The sequence below is a fragment of the Ovis canadensis genome, chromosome 2, assembly GCF_042477335.2.
Source record: "Ovis canadensis isolate MfBH-ARS-UI-01 breed Bighorn chromosome 2, ARS-UI_OviCan_v2, whole genome shotgun sequence".
Classification (NCBI taxonomy): domain Eukaryota; kingdom Metazoa; phylum Chordata; class Mammalia; order Artiodactyla; family Bovidae; genus Ovis; species Ovis canadensis.
Window position 1 is genome coordinate 28,868,942 of NC_091246.1, and position 14,963 is coordinate 28,883,904.

At 40.3% G+C, this 14,963-nt stretch overlaps 1 protein-coding gene and 1 long non-coding RNA gene across 2 annotated transcripts in view; one reads left to right on the forward strand and one right to left on the reverse strand.

Annotated features, from left to right (window-relative positions):
• The window catches only part of CENPP (centromere protein P), a 236,343-nt gene that overhangs the window by 12,371 nt on the left and 209,009 nt on the right, over nt 1-14,963 (reverse strand). The gene's annotated exons all lie outside the window — the stretch shown is intronic.
• Nucleotides 1,360-3,886, forward strand: LOC138433312 (uncharacterized). The gene is made up of 2 exons (XR_011254246.1): nt 1,360-1,514; nt 2,611-3,886. It is a non-coding gene; the product is annotated as an uncharacterized lncRNA (long non-coding RNA).

Below are 14,963 nucleotides of genomic sequence, written 5' to 3' on the forward strand. Positions count from 1 at the left end.
ACTAATGTTTTCACTGCATTCCCATTCTCTCGGTATTTCAATATGTGGAAAGGCTTAAAGTTGTCCGAAAATATGGAGATTTCACTGTTGACTTCTTCTTGGCTCATTTATATAACAGTTCAGTTGCTTAACACTTCTCTATTCTGAAAATATGGTCCACGTGACTTTGTTAAACTGGAATTAGTTGAACCACATTTGAGATAAGTGGGCCAAAAGCTGCAGCTTAAAATTTTTTTGTTACATGAAAATTGTACTCGTAAAAACATTTCTTTGAATGTTTGTAAACTTTCTTTCTGGCTGCACTGGGGCTCTGTTGCTGTGCGTGGGCTTTCTCTAGTTGTGGCAAGCGAGGCTGCTCTCTAGTTGTGGTGCCCAGGCTTCTCATGGCAGTGCCTTCTCTTGCCGAGCACGGGCTCTAGAGCGTGGGCTCTAGAGTGTGGGCTCAGTAGTTGTGCTGCATGGGCTTAGTTGCCCCGCAGCATGTGGAATCTTCCTGGACCAGGGATAGAACCCGTGTCCCCTGTGCTGGCAGGTAGATTCTCAACTACTGGACCACCAGGGAAGTCCTGAATGTTTGTAAACTTTCTACTTATCTTTCCTAATCTCCTTATATTAAAGTTCAGCCAATTTGCACATTTAAATAATACTCAAAGAAACATACTAATTTCCAGAGGCTGAGGCTGACCAAAGAAATGGAAAAGGCCTGTACAAACTTATCTTTATTTGAGAACAGAAAGACATCATGATGAAGGTCTGGAGGGGAACTCAGGCCCCAGGACCCCAGAGGCTTGCCCAACAACAGTCCAAGGTAGATTACATGGCCCAGCAACAAGAGAAAATGGAAACAGAGGATGTGAGCCAACACAGTCAAGCTTTTTTTTTTTTAAAGACAAGACAGTCTAAGGACAGATTCCATTTTCCTAAAGGTCATACTTCAGCCTCATATAAATGTAAATTCCATCCTGTTTTAAATATCAAAAACTGTAAGCACAGTATTTATACATTTGCAACAGAAAGAGGGTTCTTTATTTATAAGTGCCAAAAGCAGTGAATACTAACCAGATGTGGTTTACTGCCTCTTACAAAGCAAGAAATGAGAAGAAATGACAGTTGGAGTTAAAAAAAAAAAATCTTAAAACAATTAAAACAATTTGTCCTACTAACAGAATTGAGTAGCTGAAAGCCTCCACTGAAATACTACTAGTGAACTTGCTTAAGCAGGGCCCTCCTGTTTCTTCCAAGAGCACTTGCAAATAGCTGGGCTTTTCTGCCACACCCTTCTACCTGAAAGTGATAATAATGTTCAGGTAAGTGGAGTGAAGTGAAGTGTCCAACTCTTTGCAACCTCACTCTTTGCAGCCTACCAGGCTCCTCCGTCTATGGGATTTTCCAGTCAAGAGTACTGGAGTGGGTTGCCATTTCCTTCTCCAGAAGATCTTCCCAACTCAGGGATTGAACAGGTCTCCCGCATTGCAGGTGGATGCATTATCCTCTAAGCCACCAGGGAGGTTCAGGTAAGATGCTCCTAAATGACTGGCCTGCAGACCCTGATTTATGCAAACATGATTATGGATGTCTGAAATCATTTAACTATTTATAAGAGGAAGGTGATTATTACCTCATGCTTTCCCTAAGTAACCAATCTTTAAGTTCTTGAGGCAAAAATATAATCAGTCTTTTGGGTGGTTACTGAGGGTGGGGTGGCAGGGTGGGTAGTGATGGTAATACTGTCTGGTTTGTGTTTATCAGAAAAATACACTATTTAAAACACATTAAAATATTATAATCAAAGACTGGATGAAGACTATAAAAGACTGAAAAAAGAGGAAATGTGAACATATTATTTTCTATTTAAATTACAACTAGACTTTGTAAGATAGTTTAAAAAGGCATTCAACAACAATTTGAACTATCATAAATAGCTTGAATGTAATACTTTAGTGTAAAGAATAGATTTGCAGGATGCTTAATTTGAAATCTACTTTAAAAGAATACAGAACCACTTCAGATCCACTAGAATATCTATAGTAAAAAAGACAGACAATAAAAAGACAAATGTTGGTTAGAATGTGACAAATGCAGACCTCAGACATTGTTGGTGAGATATAAAATGGGATAGCCACTTAAGAGTTTGGCTGTTTCCCTCCCCCCCCCCCACTTTTTAATGTCCTTTATAAATTCTGAGATGATACATTCATGTATGAAGTTTTAATTGTCCCTTTAAATCTAGTCCATATTTTCACATAGGATCCTGTCATTCAAATTTTTCTGCACTGGGACAAACACCTGAGGATATCTGACAAAACAACATTCTTTTATTTTAAATACAGCATCTATTTCATTCTATCTTTCTGGTACTCTTATTGGATTACATTAAACCACCTAATTCTATGCTTAACTGAACTCCTTTATGTTCCATCTAATTATCTTTCTAGAAGTTCTTTGTCTGACTTCTTCAAATACATCTTCTAATTTTCTTTTTACTAATATTTAACCTGTTGTTCATTTATCCACTGGTTTCTAAATTTTAAAAATTCTAATGACATTGAAAAAATGTATAAAAAAAAGAAAAAAAAAGTATAAATGTAAATTTGTTTCTTTTTCCAATAGGTTTTTGTAAAAAAAAAAATTGCTCAGGGGCTTGCCTGGTGGCACAGTGGATAGGAATCTGCCTGCCATTGCAAGGATCACCTGGTCTAAGAAGATACCACATGACGTGGAGCAACTAAGCCCACGTGCCGTAACTTCTGAGCCCAAGCCCGCACTCTAGGGCCTGAGAACCGTAATTACTGAACCTGGGTATGACAATAGCGCTCCAAGAGCCTGTGCTCCCCAACAAGAAAAGCCACTGCAGTAGAAGCCTGCACACCACAGCCGAGAGTAGCTCCCGCTCACCGTAACTAGAGAAAGCCCACATGCAGCAACAAAGAGCCAGTGCGACCAAAAATAATAAATTTTAAGAAACTGTCCCTTATTTCTAAATTAGGTTTATATTTTAGGTACTTCTTTGGTATCTTTAACCTTGTACTTTTTTTGTCTAGATTGACTAGTTTTTGTCTAGATTGTTTTATAATTCTCACTTATAGAAGTTTGCTTTATGCAATTAATGCATAATGTTTTAAATGTATACTTGCTTCATCTACAAGCTTCCCTGGGGGCTCTGATGGGAAAGAATCTGCCTGCAAAGCAGGAGACCTGGATTTGATCCCTGGGTTGGGAAGATACCCTGGAGAATGGAATGGCTCCCCATTCCAGTATTCTTGCCTGGAGAATTCCATGGACAGAGGAGCTTGGCAGGCTACAAGTCCATGGGGTTGCAAAGAGTTGGACGTGACTGAGTGACCAACACTCTTTCATCTGGGGTTATATTCTTCTGTGACAGTTCTGTGAAACTGTGTGAGAATTTCCCTCTCTGGCAGTTTCAAGGTGGCTTTTCCCAGAGCTCGGAGAAGTCCCTGTATGTACAATTTATATTCCTTTCCAGACTTGAGCTTCTACCTAAACCACACAAGCAGTGTAAACTGAGATCCAGTATATATCTATGCCAGGGATCTGGAGACGTGAGTTTCTCCACCTAAGTTCCCTGCAGTTTCTTTGGCCTGGCTGGCAGTTTTCCTCTTCCTCTGTCAACTAACAGAAATCCTTGAGGCCCCAGCTCTGGGAGGAGGATTTACCCTAGTATCTGATACAGTCCAGGCTGTCTTCCAGACCCAGGGCCCAAATCTGTGTTCTACCCAGCACTAGCTCCTATTCTTGCTTTGATTTGTCTCCTTATTTATGGCTCTTGGGACATTTCTACCTCTTTCTTTTGAGCTTGACTATAATACTTAAGACATGTTGTACTTAATCCAGAATTTCTGAACAATTAAAATGGTGGGAAAGGGTATACATGGTCATCTTAGCCTGCCATATTTACTTTCCTTTTCTTTTTGGCTGAGCTGTGAGGCATGCAGGATCTTAGTTCTCTGACCAGAGATGGAACCTGTGCTGCCAGCAGTGGAATTGTGTAATCTTAACCACCAGGGAAGTTCCTGACATATTTAAGTCTCCACTTGCTTTCTTTTTGGTGAGAAATATCACATTTTCATTTCTCTTTATACAAATAATTAACACGTGCATTCTCACTATGAAAATTAAATGGTTAAAGGAACTTTCTTGGTGGTCCAGTGGTTAAGAATCTGCCCACCGTAGCAGGGGATATAGGTGTGATCCCTGATCCAGGAAAGTCCCACATGCTGTGGTGCAACTAAGCCCATGTGCTACAACTACTGAAATCTGCTCACCTACAGTCTCTGTTCCACAAGAGAAATCATCACACCGAGAAGCTGGCGCACCCCAGCAAGGAGTAGCACCCATTTGCCACAACTAAAGAAAGTCTGTCTGCAGCAACAAAGACCCAGTGTAGCCATTAAAAAAAAAAAAAAAAATATATATATATATATATATATATAAAATGGTAAAAGCTAAGTTAAAGTCTTCTTTGACATAACCCCAATTCTAGTCTCCACCCCTCTGTCCCCAGGTATCTTGCAGATCTCTTCCCATATTACAGTTCTCTATAGACCCACAGAAGATATGAAATTACATCTCAGTGAAAAATACCTCAATAGAGAAAATTTAGTGAATAAAATCATATTACACCATATTGTTTTCTCATTTCTTTTCTTCACTCAACAATGTGTATTGAAGAGCTTTCTCAGTGAAGATAGAGTTTCTATCTGGGGTCGCTGTGTAGTATTCCATTGTATATTTAATTGCTGGGTAGTATTTAATCGCTGTGCAGTATTCCATTGGGAATAATTTTCAAGGGTGTGTCAGCCCATGAGGGAAAATTTCCTCAAAGGAGAGAAATGCTTTTAGCAGAAGGAAGGGAAGTTATTGGGCACCAAACAACTGATGTCCACCCTCTACCACCATGTTCTACCAGTCACTCATAGCTACATACTATAAGTATGGTGTTAGGACCATTCCACAGAATACGATGGACACCCCCACAAAACTTCGGGTCAGATGTTGACACTGATGGCTCCATTCATTGCAAGAGGGTATGTATCAAAGCATATAGTAGGCTTAACAAACATTTGTTGAATTCATTGAAGGCACATGACTTACAAGTAAAAAAGCTAAAGGAAACAAAAGTAATTTAGTGAAACTGAGAATTATAGGAGAATGATTGGAAAACAAAGCTTTAAATAAGAAAGTAAATACAGAGAAGTTCTTAGATAGATGTTTTAGTATAAAATCTGAAGGACTTCAGGAAAGACACTTGGTCCAAGACAGAAGCAACTACTGTAATTCCTGGCACGTAAGTGCCTGGTAAACAATATGACTAGTTGATTAAAACAAACAGAAACTGAAAAATAAAATGCTGAGCACCTAACTCTGTGCCAAAAGCATGTGAAACACATACTTAGGCAAGACCCTCATGTGATTTTGAGAGGCAAAGAGTAACTGGAACAAAGCAGATGCATGCTAGGAGTCACTGCTAGCAGCTTGTTTAGAAGGAACTAGCATCCAGTTGTGTGTTACAGTCATGAAATTGGCCAAGATGGTACTGGGGAGGGGCAATGGGGTGCTGAGAAAGAGTCTCTGAGAAAATATGAGGAAGCAAGATTAATTACAATGGTTTGATTTAGTCTTTTATTCCTATTTGACACGGAGCATAATGCTTGCATAGGTCTTGTGATGGTTCAAGAAACTGCAGTAAGATGGATGGAGTTGGAAGGCATTACACTAAGTGAAAGAAATCAGACAGAGAAAGACAAATACTATATAACATCACTTACATGTAGAATCTAAACAATAATAACAGACTATTGAATATAACAAAAAAGAAGCAGACTCACTGAAGCAGAGAACAAATGAGGGGTCACCAGTGAGGGTGGGGGAAGGGGGTAATACAGGGGTAGGGGGTGGGAAGTATGAACTTTTGGATGTAAGATTGGCTCAAGGACATACTGGACAACATGGAGAATATAACCAATATTTTGTAATAACTATAAATGGAAAGTAACCTTTAAAAATTGCATTAAATAAACTGAACTAAGGGGAGCCATCAAATTGTAGACAGAAAACATGATCATTGCTAAGTGCTTGATCATTGCTAATTCTCCCTTCAAAAGACATAAATAAACCATTTTCAGCATGAAAACACTTAAAATTTACTTTCACTACTCTGAATCACAGATACCAAATGGCATGCCACCATAAATAGATGACGGCATGGCTCCTCCTGCTATCGTACTGGTGATTTCATAGTGAAAATATTGTTTGTTTCACTAAAGCCTGCTTGAAATTAGTTTTAAAAGCAAAAAACATCAGATATGCAGATGACACCACCCTTATGGCAGAAAGCGAAGAAGCACTAAACAGCCTCTTGATGAAAGTGAAAGAGGAGAGTGAAAAAGTTGGCTTATAACTCAACATTCAGAAAACTAAGATCATGGCATTCCTTTGCATCACTTCATGGTAAATAGATGGGGAAATAATGGAAACAGTGACAGACTTTTATTTTTTAGGCTCCAAAATCACTGCAGATGGTGACTGTAGCCATGAAATTAAAAGACATTTACTCCTTGGAAGAAAAGCTATGACCAACCTAGATAGCCTGTTAAAAAGCAGAGACATTACTCTGCCAGCAAAGGTCCATCTAGTCAAGCCTATGGTTTTTCCAGTAGTCATGTATGGATGTGAGAGTTGGACTATAAAGAAAGCTCAGCGCCAAAGAATTGATGCTTTTGAACTGTGGTGTTGGAGGAGGCTCTTGAGAGTCCCTTGGACTGCAAGGAGATCCAATCTGTCCATCCTAAGGGAAATTAGTCCTGAATATTCATTGGAAGGACTGATGGTGAAGCTGAAACATTACTTTGGCCAACTGATGTGAAGAGCTGACACATTTGAAAAGACCCTGATGCTGGGAAAGATTGAAGGTGGGAGGAGAAGGGGATGACAGAGGATGAGATGGTTTGATGGCATCACCGACTCAACGGACATGAGTTTGAATAGGCTCTGACAGGTGGGGGAAACTGGGTCTTGTTCTGATGGGCGGGGCCATGCTGAGAAAATCTTTAATCCAGTTTTCTGTTGATGGGCAGGGCTGTGTTCCCTCCCTGTTGTTTGACCTGAGGCCAAACTATGGTGGAGGTAATGAGGATAATGGACCTCCTTCAAAAGGTCCCATGCAGTTTCCCCTTCAGTCAGTCTCTCCCAACAGAAAGTTTCCATAAGCCTCTTATCCTTTTCCATTAGAGGGCTGACAGAATGAAAACCACAATCACAGAAAACTAACCAAACTGATCACATGGACCACAGTCTTTTCTAACTCAATTAAACTATGAGCCATGCTATGTAGGGCCACCCAAGATGGGCGGGTCATGGTGGAGAGCTCTGACAAAACATAGTCCACTGGAGAAGGGAACGGCAATCTACTTCAGTATTCTAGCCTTGAGAACCCCATGGACAGTATGAAAAGGCAAAAAGATAGGACACTGAAAGATGAACTCCCCAGGTCAGTAGGTACCCGATATGTTACTGGAGATTGGTGGAGAAATAACTCCAGAAAGAACGAAGAGATGGAGCCAAAGCAAAAACAACACCCAGTTGTGGATGTGACTGGTGATGGACTGCATAGGAACCTGGAATGTTAGGTTCATGAATCAAGGTAAATTGGAATTGGTCAAACAAGAGATGGCAAGAGTGAACATCAACATTTTAGGAATCTGAACTAAAATGAACTGGAATGGGTGAATTTAACTCAGATGACCATTATATCGACTACTGTGAGCAGGAATCCCTTAGAAGAAATGGAGTAGCCATCATAGGTAACAAAAGAGTCTGAAATGCCATACTTGGATGCAATATCAAAAACAACAAAATGATCTCTGTTCATTTCCAAGGCAAACCATTCAATATCATGGTAATCCAAGCCTATTGCCTGATCAGTAATGTTGAAGAAGCTGAAATTGAATGGTTCTATGAAGACCTACGAGACCTTCTAGGACTAACACCTAAAAGAAATGTCCTTTTCATTACAGGCGACAGGAATGCAAAAGTAGGAAGTCAAGAGATAACCTGGAGTAACAGGCAAATTAGGCCTTGAGTACAAAATGAAGCAGGGCAAAGGCTAACAGAGTTTTTCCAAGAGAACACACTGGTCATAGCAAACATCGTCTTCTAACAACACAAGAGAAGACTCTACACATGGACATCACCAGATGGTCAAAACCAAAATCTGATTATATTCTTTGCAGCCAAAGATGAAGAAGCTCTATACAGTCAGCAAAAACAAGACTGGGAGCTGACTGTGGCTCAGATCATGAACTCCTTATTGCTAAATTCAGACTCAAACTGAAGAGAGTAGGGAAAACCACCAGACCATTCAGGTATGACCTAAATCAAATCCCTTACAATTATACAGTGGAAGTGAGAAATAGATTTAAGGGACTAGATCTGATAGAGTGCCTGATGAACTATGGACGGAGGTTCGTGCCATTATACAGGAGGCAGGGATCAAGATCATCCCCAAGAAAAAGAAATGCAAAAAGGCAAAACAGTTGTCTGAGGAGGTCTTGCAAAAAGCTGAGAAAAGAAAAGAAGCAAAAGGCACAGGAGATAAAAGGAAAGATATACCCATTTGAATGCAGAAGTCAAGCGGGCCTTAGGAAACATCACTACGAACAAAGCTAACAGAGGTGATGGAATTCCAATTGGGCTATTTCAAATCCTAAAAGATGATGCTGTGAAAGTGTTGCACTCAATATGCCAGCAAATTTGGAAAACTCAGCAATGGCCACAGGACTGGAAAGGGTCAGTATTCATTCCAATCCCAAAGAAAGGCAATGCCAAAGAATGTCCAAACTACCACACAACTGCTCTCATTTCACACACTAGCAAAGTAATGCTCAAAATTCTCCAAGCCAGGCTTCAACAGTATGTGAACCATGAACTTCCAGATATTTAAGCTGGATTTAGAAAAGGCAGAGGAGCCAGAGATCAAGTTGCCAACATCTGTTGGATCATCAAAAAAGCAAGAGAGTTCCAGAAAGACATCTATTCCTGCTTTATTGACTATGCCAAAGCCTTTGACTATGTGGATCACAACAAACTGGAAAATTCTGAAAGAGATAGGAACACCAGATCACCTAACCTGTCTCCTGAGAAACCTGTATGCAGGTTAGGAACAGCTAGAACCAGACATGGAACAACAGACTGGTTTCAAATAGGGAAAGGAGTATGTCAAGGCTGCATACTGTCATCCTGTTTATTTAACTTATATGCAGAGTACATCATGCAAAATGCCAGACTACATGAAGCACAAGCTGGAATCAAGATTGTCGGGAGAAATATCAATAACCTTAGATATGCAGATGATACCACCCTTGTGGCAGAAAGCGAAGAAGCTAAAGAGCCTCTTGGTGAAAGTGAAAGAGGAGAGTGAAAAAGTTGGCTTAAACTCAACATTCAGAAAACTAAGATCATGACATCCAGTCCAATCACTTCATGGCAAATACATGGGGAAACAACAGAAACAGTGACAGACTTTATTCTTTTGGGCTTCAAAATCACTGCAGATGGTGACAGCAGCCATGAAATTAAAAGAGGCTTGATCCTTGGAAGGAAGGCTATGATCAACCTAGCTGCTGGTGCTGCTGCTAAGTTGCTTCAGTCGTGTCCAAATCTGTGCGACCCCAGAGATGGCAGCCCACCAGGCTCCCCCGTCCCTGGGATTCTCCAGGCAAGAACACTGGAGTGGGTTGCCATTTCCTTCTCCAATGAATGAAAGTGAAAAGTGAAAGTGAAGTCGCTCAGTCGTGCCCCACTCCTAGCGACCCCATGGACTGCAGCCTACCAGGCTCCCCTGTCCATGGGATCTTCCAGGCAAGAGTACTGGAGTGGGTTGCCATTGCCTTCTCCTAGACATCATATTAAAAAGCAGAGACATTACTTTGGCAACAAAGGTCTGTCTAATCAATAGATGTTTTTTCAGTAGTTGTGTATGGATGTGCGAGTTGGACTATAAATCAAGTTGAGAGCTGAAGAGTTGATGGTTTTGAACTGTGGTGTTGGAGAAGACTCGTGAGAGTCCCTTCGGCTGCAAGGAGATCCAACCAGTCCATCTTAAGCAAATTCAGTCCAGAATATTCACTGGAAGGATTGATGCTGAAGTTGAAACTCCAATACTGTGGCCACCTGATGTTAAGAACTGACTCATTTGAAAAGACCCTGATGCTGGGAATGATTGAAGGCGGGAGGAGAAGGGGGTGACAGAAGATGAGATGGTTGGACAGCATCACCAACTCAATGGACAAGAGTCTGGCTAAGCTCTGGGAGTTGGTGATGGACAAGGAAGCCTGGCATACTGCAGACCATGGAGTCGAAAAGACTTGGATATGACTGAGCGACTGAACTGAACTGAACTTAGTACTAAGTTCAGTCAGTCCAGTCGCTAAGTTGTGTCCGACGCTTTGTGACCCCATGAATTGCAGCACGCCAGGCCTCCCTGTACATCACCAACTCTCAGAGTTCACCCAAACTCATGTCCATCGAGTCAGTGATGCCATCCAGCCGTCTCATCCTCTGTCATCCCCTTCTCCTCCTGCCCCCAATCCTTCCTAGCATCAGAGTCTTTTCCAATGAGTCAACTCTTCCCATGAGGTGGCCAAAGTATTGGAGTTTCAGGTTTAGTATCAGTCCTTCCAAAGAACACCCTGGACTGATCTCCTTTAGAATGGACTGGTTGGATCTCCTTGCAGTCCAAGGGACTCTCAAGAGTCTTCTCCAACACCACAGTTCAAAAGCATCAAATCTTTGGTGCTCAGCTTTCTTCACAGTCCACCTTTCACATCCATACATGACCACTGGAAAAACCATAGCCTTGACTAGACAGACCTTTGCTGGCAAAGTAATGTCTCTGCTTTTGGATATACTATCTAGGTTGGTCATAACTTTCCTTCCAAGGAGTAAGCATCTTTTAATTTCATGGCTGCAATCACCATCTACAGTGATTCTGGAGCCCCCCCCCAAATAAAGTCTGACACTGTTTCCACTGTTTCCCCATCTATTTCCCATGCAGTGATGGGACCAGATGCCATGATCTTCGTTTTCTGAATGGTGAGCTTTAAGCCAACTTTTTCACTCTCCTCTTTCACTTTCATCAAGAGGCTCTTTAGTTCTTCACTTTCTGCCTTAATGGTGGTGTCATCTGCATATCTGAGGTTATTGATATTTCTCCTGGCAATCTTGATTCCAGCTTGTGCTTCATCCAGCCCAGTGTTTCCCATGATGTACTCTGCATAGAAGTTAAATAAGCAGGGTGAGAACATATAGCCTTGACATACTCCTTTTCCCATTTGGACCCAGTGTGTTGTTCCATGTCCAGTTCTAACTGTTGCTTCCTGACCTGCATATAGGTTTCTCAAGAGGCAGGTCAGGTGGTCTGGTATTCCCATCTCTTTCAGAATTTTCCACAGTTTATTGTCATCCACACAGTCACAAGAACTGATTCTAATCAAGTGTAAGTAAGACCTTTGTCATCCTTATTTTATTTTTTTTTTTTTACAGATTTTAGCAATGAGCTGAAGATGCACACAGTAAAGGAAAAAAAAAAACAAACTTAAATGACTTAATTAGCAGCACACATGTGTATAAGTCCTGAAAGAATTTATATACATTTGGGGAAAATGTATGGAAACCACTATTTATAATATAAAACAGAGTTAATCTGTCCTGGCAAAGCAGTAAAGCTAGTGTGCTACTATGGGTGAACTGTGGAACTAGAGACAGTTTCTTGGAAAAGATGATATTAAAGTTAGGGACTGAAGAAAAGATCAGGCTATCAGAAGGTGGAGTCTTGAGTTTTTAAAGCAATAACACCTGTTTGCTTTCAATACCTATATGCATGTGAGTGGCCACATTCAAACTTTTCACTCTGGCAGAGAAATGCAGAGTAAAGATGAGCACTGTGTTTAAAAATACTATTATTTATGCATTAGTTGTGTCAACAGGGTATGATCATGGATATTTTAGTCTTTGTTACACATTGTTTTAGCAATTTCTAAATCTACTCTTCTGCTGTAATTTGGAGGGAGGAGTTTAGTTTTATTCTTTTTAAGATCAGAGTTTCATCTGGGCAAATTGAGAAAAGAACTTAATTCAAAAACAATATCTTGCACATACAGAAAAGTCAGTTATTTCCAGAATACTATTCATAAAAATTCCATAAACCCTAGGAGAGTTTGAAAATTGCACTTAGAAATCTGCTAGAATTAAAATTAAATTTGTTTAAAAAGTGGAATAAATGAAGTTAGCATTAATTTTTTCCTACTTTCAGATGCTGAAAGATTCTAATGGAAATGAAAAAGATGATATCACCCACCAGTAATGGGGAAAAAATGAGGCCATGGACAAACACACTATGTTTTGATTTATTAAACTGCAAGAGAGCTTCACTTTATCCCCCATGAGTGATGGCTTAACCGGTTGCCAAAGTCTTCTTTTTCACAAAATACCTTTGTAAATATTGTGGTTGCTCTGATTTATAGCCATTGCCTTCAGACAGTGTATCAGTAGAAAAGAATCCCATTTCCAGCAAACGTTAAAACTACCATATGTGTAATCATCTCACAAACCTCACGCTAAGTGTAGGTTTCAGAGTTGGCAGGAGGAAAATTACAGGGAAAGAGCAGTTCTGGAGGCTGTGGCTGTGGTGGTTCATCCCCAAGTGGGAATGACACATCCAGAATGCCAGAGAAAAACACCTGGGTTGTCAACAGTGATCTTTTTTAAAGATAAGAACCTAGTCCCAGGGGAGGGTGGGACTCATCCAGTTCTCCCTGGCAGGCAAGAGGCCAAGATGAATTCTGGCCCTGATGCCACTGCAGTGACTTTCATCATGTCTGCTCCCCAAACACTCAGGCAATCTGGTTTTCATCTTGAAGGCATCTGACTCCTATGGTTTATGGACATGTGGAGCCATAATGGTGATGAGAGTCAGTTTCTGGTGATGTGGACTGCAGAATATATTCTACCCATCCTTCCATTTCTGCTGGGAGAAGGAACACTGTAGGGGTGAGCTGAAAAGTGTGTAGCCTGACTGTTGTGAAAAGAAAGAAATCAGACTAATGAAGTTACACTCAGTTCTTCCATTTCTCAGCAAGTCAGACAAATTATTTAACTCTGTGAAGCTTTAGTTTCCTCATTTAGACTGTAATACTTCAGTGTTCTTCCTCTGAAAACTGGAGTATAACAAGCTACATTATTGGGTTGAAGGATTTATTGAGTACTGTCCCTAGCCAGAGAGCATTTGGCACATAGTGGAGCTAGTTAATGCTGCCAGTTTCTTTCTCTTCTATCCCCTTCATGTATAGGGTATGTAGGAAAAAGTGAGGACCTGATTCTGCCAAAGGACATACAAAAAATGTCTGTTCTTAGGTTATTTTTAAGACTCTATAAAACCAACTGCTAAAATAACATGCAATATATTTTTACCCTTGAATGTACATTCTTATGGCAAAAAAAAAAAAAATCACTATAGTTTTTAAGAATGGAAATTAAACCATAAATACCAAATGTGATTTTCTTTGCACAAAATTTCTCCTCCAAAAAAATTTAACCTAAACCTCTTGAAACACTTGTCCGAATATTGCAAGTGTTAATAAAAGTTGGTTTGGATAAGCAAAACTATATCCTGGCTGTGAAGACATGATATAAACTCACATCTCCTTTCAAGCCTAAACTTAAATAAATAGCTATAAAAGGGAGAGATGGAACCAAAATTTAAAACCCCTCTGAGCAGTAAAACCAGTAATTAGGTAAATCTTGCATTTCTGAATTTCCATGAGTTATCACAATAAGGAATACAGGAGGAATAACAAGTTTTGGAGTAGACGGTACATCTTGTTCTTCTGTATGTGCTGATACATTGCGTGGGAGAGATCCAAACCAAGGTGAACAAATGAAAGTTGGCAATTTGGATATAAAGCTTAGGAAACAGTTAAGAGCTTAGAATAGATCTGTAGCTCATTGGCGTATGTTAAAGCAATGTGGTTAGTGCTCCTTTATGTTTGCTTACTGGATGAACAATATTATGAGGGCAAGCAAGGACAGATACAGAAGAGGGCTATGGAGGATGGAGAACATGAATATTTATGAGGTGGAAGTGGGTGGGATGAAGTCAGTAAAAGATGAAGAGAAAGAAAGATGGATAGAAGGAAGGGTAGATAGACTTCCAAGAATAGGGCGATCAATAAGACAATAAGGAAAAAGAGGGCTGATATATGGCTTCTGTGGGCCACTGAATGTTTGAGAGGGCACTTTTACACCGACCATAAATGCCACAGCTGAATCACAGTAGATTAAGGAACAAATGGGAGGCCGAACACATGGAGGTATTTTCTGTAGATATTATTTCAAGAAATCAAGGAGAGACTAGGAAGATGGAATAGATGGTAGTTTGAGGACGTCCAGACAGGATATAGGAAGATTCTTTCTGACTGACAGAAGCTGAATATAATAGTAAACAAAGAAGAACAAATCACAGTTATGCACAATGCCATGCTGCTGATTCAATGGCCCCACAATTCCACTGAGACACAGTCAGTGCCATCACTTAACACTTGGACTTGAATGTCACACTCTGGAGATAACTGAGTCATTCAGGCTTAGGTCATGAACACAAAAGAATGGATAGCTGGGAGCTGTGAATATTAAGCCCAGCTATCCATTCTTTTGTGTTCATGACCTAAGCCTGAATGACTCAACTATCTCCAGAGTGTGACATTCAAGTCCACATGTTGAGTGATGTTAGCCTGGTCTTGGAATAAACATACCAGAGGAGACAAAATACCTGTACACTGAAAGCTATAGATGCTGATGAAAGAAATTGAAGATGACACAAACAGCTGGAAAGACCTACCATGTTCTTCGATTGGAAGAATCAATACTATCAAAATGACTATACTGACCAA